Raw genomic sequence first — 6,876 nt, 5'->3', positions numbered from 1 at the left:
CCCGGTTACACGAGTGACATTTGCTCGCACTTGGTGCCCTTGGGGACGTAATGAGGGGGCATGTCAGAGCTGAGTGACAGCAACATCACCTTTCAAAGGCTTCTCAAAGGGAAGGAGTTATGTCAGCAAATGGTTGGCCAGATGCTTGACTGCAACAAGATGCATCTCCGCTGCTTTGCCCCCAATGACCCATTTAGTAATGGCCAAAAGAGAAAGGTCAAGTGTAGCTTCTGTGCTGTATTGCCTTGCCGACCTGAACAACTCCTGAGAGACAGGGGGAGCAGGAGAAATCCACCCGCAAGTTTCCCAGATAGAAATGGGTCAGAGCAGAATGGGACCCAGAATGAGCCGAGATCACTGTGGGCATTTTTTCTTTAGCCTTTACTTTTTAATTCATTACATTAGTTCTTGACTCTTGTAAGGCAGAGGGGTCCAGAAACATGAAATGTAAAAGGATGATGTCTGAACCCTCCCATTTAGAACTACTATAACTGCATACTGGTAAAGTGCTGGAAGAGATACGTGATGGTTCAGAAAGCAAAAAAGAATAATCAATTTAATCCACCTAGCTCTGCTTCCACCAAAGCTGAACATTTTCAAGGCTGACAGAGGAACACAGAGGCCAATACTGTGCAGCTTTTAAAAATCCAAGACTTTAAAATGCTTTTTCTTTTGTACATTTAATATTCCTTGAATTTTACATAGCAATTTCCTAAACCCACAACTCAGATTTATGAAAGGTTGCAAAACATAGACATCTCTCCCCCAAAATGTCATGACTTCTTTGGATTAATGAGATCCATGCATCCCCACCATAATTAAAAACAAAACGACCACTCCAGATTAATACATCTGGACTCCCAAGTATTTGAAACACCCCCTTTTTGCCACACCTGCTTTTTATCAACCCAACATTACGTTTCTGATATTGATAGGGAAAAAAAAATCCAGTTGAGGATCTCTTGAGGTAACACGAGTACAGAAATATGAGCATGACATAGTGAGTAGTAACTGGTAAAGAAAACAGAAACCAGCTTTTCCCTTTGTACAGGGCAAGAGCTTCTTTTTGGCTGTGTCGCATCTTCTGCTCTGGCTGTAAGCCCCCCAGCCTGCATTTAATCCAGACCTTTGTGTACCAGCCCTTCTGCAGGGGCTGTCACCTCCTTGTCAGCAACACAGCCCCCATTTTAAATTTTTGACTGAAGACTGCTTTTTTCATAGCGCCATTGAAGAGACAAAGACCTTCACCTTGAAGATGATACCATGAAACAAAGTGCCTCGCTGGCTTATGCAGATGTTTAAGCTATTTGCCAGTGCAAAGCCTGGAAGAACAGAAGATGCAAACAAAACTCAGCTTGCCAGCTAGCATTGGAAATACCTCGCAAACAGTGTTAGCAAGTTCCTTTATGATTTCCGAAGAATATATCATTAATACTTAAAAAATAGCTTGGTATTACTACTGTTCTTTGATCTATTTTGTGAGGAACTCAGCTACAGAAACAGTTGGGATGCTAAGTACCATCCATAAATAATGTCATATTTTCATCTCTATCTAACCTAAATATTTATGTGAAATCTCCCAAATAAAATGCTGTCTTAGTTTCATTGCTTGTTCTGGGGAATTAGCAGCAGCTGAATGCTAATTCAATTGCTATTCATATTAATGCCATCTGTCCCTGCACAGGGAGTTCAGCTGAAATTCAGCAATAGTTTGTGCCCCATTGGAGTTTGTTGTGGAAGATGCTGAACAGTGAAGTCACCTTTATGGACCAGATGAAGGTAATTTTGTTTTATAGGAAGGCCTTTCCAATTAGCACATTTCTTTCAAAGAAAATGTCTATAAAGTCATATTTCCACATCTGCGAAATAATTTATTAGTAATCAAAGGGATCAAGACAGAAACAATCACTGGTTTTCAAGTTTGGCAGTTCTTTAATTCTTGAGATTCCTAAAGACGGACTTGGAATAATGCAGTGAAACATACAATCTTGGGAATAAATATAATTGCTTACCAAGCGACTGCCAGACCTCTTACTGAGATTTCCTGGTGACTGTGGATGTTCAGTATCTACTTACATAGCATACATGCAGTCAGTGAGATCCCAAACCGGAAAAAAAAATCCATTGTGAGGTGGCACTCAACCACTTACATCCCAATGAAGCTGATGGAATTTAAGCAAGTATTTGTTCCTAAGCATGGGCACAAATTCACCATGGTCAAACGCATAAGTAGGCACAGAACAGTCCTCCTACAGTTAGGGTTACTCCAGAGAAGGTCACTTTAATGTGCTAATACAGGTCTGCTAAATAAAGAGATGGACTAAATTCAACAACCTGTCAAAAATAACCTCATTTTTTAAAAGTTATTTAAGTTACTTTTCACAGGACTTCCAGCACATACTATGGGAAAGGTTCTCTATAATTAGCAGTGTGTTTTCTGGCCAAAGGGAGGAGAAAAGCTTTTCCTAAAAAAGGAGTGGACCCTTTGGAAAAGCAGGAATATCCAAAATCCTTATGACAGAACCATGTGGCCTTCAGTGCAATTGCCTTGAAAGCAATCACACAGTTTTTGCCAGCTGTGTTGCAGATTGCATTGCACAGTATCACAAGGCATATGTTTCTAATTAGAGCAGCAAGACCAACAGTAGGTATTGTCTAGTGTAGATCATGTGTGTGAAAGGGGGGACAATTCTGTTTCAGAAAATTTCAGCCCTTAGAAAAGTTGCTCTTGTGTGACATTTTGGCAAAGCTTTTGTCTCATTTAAAAAAGGGGAGAAAGACTATTTGTACCTCACTGAAATGCTGTTTTCTCTCAAGGGTGTATGTTGAAAACAATATCATGAACTAACATTACTGCTTTACAAGATGAGGCTTTGACATCCTCTGTTCTCTGACCCAGCAGAGGGTTCTCTACTGCTGCCACAGGACCAGCCACTGCTGGTGATGGAGCCCACAATCCAGCAAGCCATTGCTTTCACCTCAAAATATACCCCAACTATGGATCTGGATCCCTAGTACTGGCCTTTCCACTGGGGGCTTTCTTATTCCCTTCATAAAACAGTACTGAAAATGCATCAGTTCATTTAAAATGGCCAAAATATGGAAATTAATCAACTCTGAGATTGTGACTGTCAAGGAATTCAAGAGAGTAATGACTAGAGAAATGCAGCCAACAAACATGTTCAGATATTTTGAAGTCTGGACACCTTCCATATTTTCACCACGCTGATCCAACATTTCTGTCATGGAAGCTCCAGCAGACGTGGTTAGAGAAGGAAAAAGGTGCTATGTTTCAGATGGCTCTCCCATTGGAGATGGAATTTTAACGAACAAAATGGAGTAAATAAACAATTCAGATTCAGAGCAGAATAGATAGCATTGACAGGACTTTGTGTCTTCTCTGGCTGGAAAAGTTACTACTTTTGATTTATGTGAAACATATCTAGGATTTAGACATGATTTATACATATTGTCCCCAACCTGTATAAAGGAGGAGCTTCCAGGAAGAGTAGTGGGAGAGAACACAAGCCCCTAGTAATGATTATTTCTTGGTTTCTGACCCATCCATCTACGCTTGTGCACACCATGAGCAGCAGTAGGATGGTGTCTGATTCCAAGAGGCTTACACGGTGGAGATGCTACCTCTAGGAAAACAATGACTTCTGCCACTACACTTATCAACAACCCACATGTGCAGATTGGCTCCAGTAGTCAATCAATTGGAATAAATACAAATTATTTTTCAGTCCTTTTTGAAATGGGGAATTTCAAGCAAAATTCTTATATTTTCAAATTTTACTTCCTCTAGGCTATATGTAGGTAGGGCCAGAACACTCTAGTATAACTTTCAATACATAGTTTGGTCTTCACAAATATCATTAATTACTTTTGCACAATTAGTCAAGATCAATTTCTGTTTTCTCTTCATGAAGCTGAGGAATTTGAACAGCCTGTGCCAGCTACCTTCCCCCTCAAGATTTAAAAGGGTTGTGTGCTGTGATATTTCCTCAGAGATTTGATAATTTAAGTAGGTCTATAATTTTACAGAATATTTAGTTGTTTTCTTGCAACATGCTAAAAAGTAATAAACAGTTTCCCCACAATGCAAACTATTCTATGATGCTACGATTCTGTGATAAATCATTCTAAACAATAATCCATGATCTTACTGTGCCTGGTAAGATCTTGGAGCAGATCCTCCTGGAAACATGTCAAAGCACAGAAGGCAGGGAGCTGACGAGAGACAGCCAACATGGCAAATTGCAGCTGGCTAATCTTGTGGCCTTCTATGATGGAGTGACTGCATCAGGGGACAAGAGAAGAGCTACTGCTAGTGTCTGTCTGGACTTCTGTAGGGCCTTTGGCATGATCCCTCACAACATCCTTCTCTGTAAACCAGAGAGATATGGACTTCATGGATTTACAGTTACATGGTTGAGGAAATGGCTGGATGGTGGTGCCTTGAAGAGTTACGGTCAATGGCTTAATGTCCAAGTGGAAAACAGTAACCAGTGGTGTCCCCCAAGGGCCCATAATGGGATCAATACTATTTAATATCTTTGTTAATGAGATACACACTGGGATTGAGTGCACCCTCAGCAAGTTTGTGGATGACACCAAGCTGAGTGGTGAGTTCATTCACTGGAGGCATGGGCTGCCATCCAGAGGAAGCTGGATGGGCTGGAGTGGTCCTGTGCAAACTCCATGTAAATCAACAAGGCCAAGTGCAAGGTCCTTCACCTTGCTTGGGGCAAACCCTGATATCACAGAATCACAGAATGTCAGGGATTGGAAGGGACCTTGAAAGCTCATCCAGTGCAATCCCCCCATGGAGCAGGAACACCCAGATGAGGTTACACAGGAAGGTGTCCAGGCGGGTTTGAATGTCTGCAGAGAAGGAGACTCCACAACCCCCCTGGGCAGCCTGGGCCAGGCTCTGCCACCCTCACTGAGAAGAAGTTTCTTCTCATGTTTAAGTGGAACATCTTGTGTTCAGTTTGTACTCATTGCCCCTTGTCCTGTCACTGGTTGTCACCGAGAAGAGCCTGGCTCCATCCTCCTGACACTCACACTTTACATATAGATAACCATTAATGAGGTCACCCCTCAGTCTCCTCTTCTCCAAGCTCCAGAGCTCCAGCTCCCTCAGCCTTTCCTCACACGGGAGATGCTCCACTCCCTTCAGCATCTTTGTTTCCCTATGCTGGACTCTCTCCAGCAGTTCCCTGTCCTGCTGGAACTGAGGGGCCAGAACTGGACACAGTATTCCAGGTGTGGTCTCACCAGGGCAGAGTAGAGGGGCAGGAGAACCTCTCTGACTTACTAATCACCCCTCTTCTAATCCACTCCAGGTACCATTGGCCTTCCTGGCCACAAGGGCACAGTGCTGGCTCATGGTCATATCCGTACAGACTAGGGCATTAAGGGATTGAGAGCATCCATGCAGAGAAAGGCTTTGGGATACTGGTGGACAAAAAGCTGGACATGAGCCAGCAATGTGCACTTGCAGCCCAGAAGGCCAATCGTATCTTGGGCTGCGTCAAAAGGAGCGTGACCAGCAGGTGGAGGGAGGTGATTCTGCCCCTCTGCTCCGCTCTGGTGAAACCCCACCTCCAGCTCTGGTTCCTCAGCACAGGACACACATGGACCTGTTGGAGAGGGGCCAGAGGAGCCACAGAAATGATCAGAGGCTGGAACAGCTCTGCTGGGAGGACAGGCTGAGAGAGTTGGGGTGTTCAGCTGGAGAAGAGAAGGCTCCAGGGACACCTTATTGCGGCCTTTCAGTACTTAACAGGGGCCAATAAGAAAGCTGCAGAGAGACTATTTACAGAGACTTGTAGTGACAGGACAAGGAGCAATGGTTTTCAAGTGAAAGCAGGTAGATTTAGACTGGACATAAGAAAGACATTTTTATGATGAGGGTAGTGAAACTCTGGAGCAGGTTGGCCAGAGAAGCTGTGGATGCCCCATAATTGGAATTTTGGCAGGTCAGGTTGACCTGGGCTTTGAGCAACCTGATCTAGTGAAAGATATCCCTGCCAATGGCAGGGAATTGGACTAGACTATCTTTAAATGTCACTTCCAAACAAAGCCACTCTGTGATTCTATGGCCCTGTGATGACAGCCTTAAGGAAATCTGTAAAACCAGCCAAGTCTTTGGTATAAGGTTAATGAAGTGGTTTGAAGTGTGGGGAAAACAACTTTAAATTAAAATTATCCTGCAGTACGTTTAAACAGAGCTGCTTGGCAAGTAGTTTGATCTTTTCTCTTGCACTGAAGATGTCTGACAACTTCAAGAGTAAGTTGCTTTCTTAGTCAATTAGTTTTTATGTGAAATACCAAAAATGTGAAAGATTGCAGAAAATGCGACTGCAAGGTCACAGAGTACTGAATAGATGCTGATTTAAATATGTCACTTGCTTTATCTCCATCTAACGTAGACCTGACTTGCTGCTGTTTAGTTACTTAAAATGTTATTTCTTGAAATAAATTTAATAGGTATCTTTCTATCTTAAAGAAATTACCCAGTTCAACAAAGGAAAGCAGTAAACAGTGATTAAAGCATATAACAGAAGCTGGAGACCTGGTTTTGTAGTCCTAAACTTTGTTAACTATTTTGCTTCAATTTGCAAGTAATTTTATCTGTGTGTGACTGGATTTCCTGTTGCAAGAGGAGTGACATTAACATACTTAGAAAATGTTTTCTGTGTTTACTTGGGTATAAATTTGGCCATACTAGTTCTTTAAATCCAGGGCAGGACACCAGCAAGATGTTTAGACAAAGTCCAAACCCTTAATAACAGGAATAAGAAGTTAGGGACGATGTTATCTACTCTCTATTTATGTATTTCATTGCCTTTTGCCTGAAGAAGTTGT

Source organism: Columba livia, chromosome Z (genome assembly GCF_036013475.1).
Source record: "Columba livia isolate bColLiv1 breed racing homer chromosome Z, bColLiv1.pat.W.v2, whole genome shotgun sequence".
NCBI lineage: Eukaryota > Metazoa > Chordata > Aves > Columbiformes > Columbidae > Columba > Columba livia.
Note: the sequence above shows the minus strand (reverse complement) of the source record.